Genomic DNA, 3,320 nt, shown 5'->3' with positions numbered 1-3,320 from the left:
AGGGACTAAGTGGTAGAAAATGAATGAATGAATGAATGAATATTTATGCTACATTAATTAAAGTCTGTGGCCATATGACACCAAGCAAAAAAAAAAACCCATCTGACCTCTATGTGAAGATTCAAATGCTGCAAAATGTTAGTTTTCAGTCTTTAGCCTTTTAGTTGGGTCTCTAACAGAGAACTCCTTTAATTAGAAATTTTGCCACCAAGTCCTGTGTTGTTCCTGTCGTCTCTGTACATTAATGAGTTGGACTAAAAATAATTGTTTATTTTACTCTTCAGCCTAAGATTAATCTTTTCTACTGTGTTTTTTTTTTTTTTTTTTTTTTTTAAATGCCATAACAGACTCAGCAATGCAATAAAATGACATAAAGACAAACAGTATGGCCAAGAGTGGTTGTAGCCTCTAAATGTCTCTTTATATAACATCTAAATGTTCCTTTACACAGTTTAAATACACATAAAAAAAAAAATTTAAACTCAGGAACGCACTGTTAGTATGTTTAACAATGCCTTTACTTACGGGCGAATTGCATTTCTGAACATGCGGCAGCACCTGGACAGTTGATAATAAACAAGAACCAAATATCTTAAGAATGCTAGTAGACAGTAAGTCAGTAACTTGTAGAGAGCAACTACAATGGATATCTTTCTCATGTCAAATTAAATGTCATGGAGGCAAACAGACCTGGAACGGTCGACACAAAGCTAGTAAAGTTTTTAAAACAGTCCTTCAAACAAACATTTTGATACTGTGATAAATGTACAGAAATACAGTATAAATATTTATGTTGAGTGGCTTTAACATGCTACTCACCTTCAACCACAAAGGTCTCGCTTGATGCCGGAACTGACAAAAAAAACCTCATGTCGTGCAAATGTCATTCAAATCACCAAATGATTACATAACATTTACAGAAGTACAAACCCTTGGTCTTTCCAAAAGATATCATAATTACTCAAAACAAATATTGCAGCTTTTTGTAAACATTTTAAAAACATTTTGATACTGTGATAAATGTACAGAAATACAGTATAAATATTTATGTTGAAAAGTGGCTTTAACATGCTACTCACATTGGATGCAGCTTCTCAAGGGCACTTGAACGTGTAGTTTTCAAATCAAGTTGCAGTTAACAGAATTATTACAGAGGAAACAGACAAAGCATAAAGTTGAAGCTGGACTTCAGTTACGGCTCACTGTGCTTCAGCACACTATCATTCACCTCAGCACAATGTAAGTGGCCACAGCCTGGTTACTGGGGCTGATGCTACCCTCAAACCCTTGGTCTTTCCAAAAGATGTCATATTTAGTCAAAACAAATATTACAACTTTTTGTGGAGACAATGTCACTTAAGTGTTTCAAATGGTTTGTATCAGTGTTTACTGTATATCCATACACTATATTTATAAGAATACACAAATGTGTTTAAATCTCATTCACACTACTTACGTGCATCGAGGAAATACTCCAACAATACTTTAAGATAGAAATAAAACTGAGTATGAGGTCAACACATTACATGAGAACTAGCAAAAAAAAAAAAAAGTTTCTGACTTAATACAGTAACAGTAACAGTAATTTTTAGAAGAAATCAAAGCAGTTTTATTTGTAAAAGCACATTTTGTACCAAAAGGCAACCTAAGAAACTAAGGTACGAAGGCACCATCCAAGTCTAAGCTCTTCTGGCAATTTATTCCATATGTGAGCAGCATCAAAGCTAAAGACAACTCTTCAAACAACCCGTAACCCTGAACGAGCCGACCTAAGAGGTCTGCAGGTCTCATACCTACTTATGACAGGCATCCAGGACCCAAATCATTTAATGGTTTACAGACAAGCAAAAGGATTTTAAAACTAATTCCCTTGGAAACTGGTAACCAGTGTCGTGATCTAAGAACTGGAATTATATGCCTTTTTTGGTCCAAGCTATAACCCTGGCAGCTGCATTCTGGATAAGATGAAGCTGTTTATTCATTGCCTTGGACAAACCTGTAAACAGTCGACTGCAGAAATCCAGAATGTAGAACTGTAGACGTGTTAACGTATTCATTAATGACTCTCATAATGCTAAAAGCTGTGTCTAAGTGTCAGTCCTGTGATAAACTGGTGACCTGTCTAGGGTGGACCCCTCCTCTCAGCCAGTGTCAGCTGGGATTGGTTCCAGCTCCCCCACCCCAGTGACCCTGGTGCTTTCATATCCTTAGGATTATTATTGTGCTACTATCGTTCATGGTCAGCTATAGTAACTTTATAATCAGTGGGTGATACAGTACAAGTTTTTAAATTTGCTCTTGAAAAAAACACTCACTGGGTGCTGGAACATTTCTGTGCACTAGGGGTCCTTGGATCATCGGTGCATCATCTTTATTGACAGCAATGAAGGCAGTGTAGGAAAGCAGAGACAGGGAAAAGAACACACTAGGTAATAAAAGAAACTAAGGTACAAAAGGCACCATCTATACACTGCATTTCTAAAAATGCATAAATGTGTTTAAATCTCATTCACACTACTTACATGAGATGGGCATCGGCATGCTACAGGGCATGCTACAGCTCATCATCACTTTAAGATAGAAAAAAAAATAGTGTATGAGGTCAACACATTACATGAGAACTAGCAAAAAAATACTTGTTTCTGACTTAATACAATGACTTACTGTTAAAATTACATTAAAAATTTATGTTCAAATATTTAAAATATCACATTAGTGCAATGTTCTACCAACAAACACGCATGCATGTGAACAATGGAACACATACACACAAATGCATTGTGAGCACAGAAGAAATGCTGATTCTCTATAAATTAAAAGCAACAGTAACAGTAATCTTTAGAAGAATGCAAGGAAATTTAATATGTATATCACATATCCAAAATGCTGCTGCTCGTCTATTGGTTGGAGGGCGTAAAAGTGACCATATCACACCCATTTTGGCTTCCCTGCATTGGCTGCCGGTGTGTTTTAGAATCCATGTTAAGATTCTTTTATTTGTTTTTAAATCTTTCAATGGTTTGGCCCCCCTTTATCTTACAGAATTGCTACATCCCTATATCCCTATAGTGTCTAAGTGTCAGTCCTGTGATAAACTGGTGACCTGTCTAGGGTGGACCCCTCCTCTCAGCCAGTGTCAGCTGGGATTGGTTCCAGCCCCCCCACTCCAATGACCCTGGTGCTTTCGTATCCTTAGCATTATTATTGTGCTACTATCGTTCATGGTCAGCTATAGTAACTTTATAATCAGTGGGTGATACAGTACAAGTTTTTAAATTTGCTCTTGAAAAAAACACTCACTGGGTGCTGGAACATTTCTG

At 36.7% G+C, this 3,320-nt stretch overlaps 1 protein-coding gene and 1 long non-coding RNA gene across 2 annotated transcripts in view; both read right to left on the bottom strand.

Annotated features, from left to right (window-relative positions):
* LOC109952534 (von Willebrand factor A domain-containing protein 5A-like) overlaps window positions 1-3,320 on the bottom strand; it is a gene marked incomplete at its 5' end in the record, with an annotated part of 8,070 nt that overhangs the window by 1,962 nt on the left and 2,788 nt on the right. The window lies entirely within an intron of this gene.
* On the bottom strand, window positions 526-3,320 carry LOC109952550 (uncharacterized). The gene is made up of 7 exons (XR_002273786.1): window positions 3,301-3,320; window positions 2,523-2,570; window positions 2,316-2,369; window positions 1,457-1,483; window positions 1,080-1,103; window positions 820-852; window positions 526-558 (listed from the first exon to the last, which is right to left on the bottom strand). It is a non-coding gene; the product is annotated as an uncharacterized LOC109952550 (long non-coding RNA).

This window comes from Monopterus albus, unplaced genomic scaffold (assembly GCF_001952655.1).
Source record: "Monopterus albus unplaced genomic scaffold, M_albus_1.0 scaffold8.1, whole genome shotgun sequence".
NCBI classification, from domain to species: Eukaryota; Metazoa; Chordata; class Actinopteri; order Synbranchiformes; family Synbranchidae; genus Monopterus; species Monopterus albus.
This window is presented reverse-complemented; position numbering and strand designations above follow the sequence as displayed.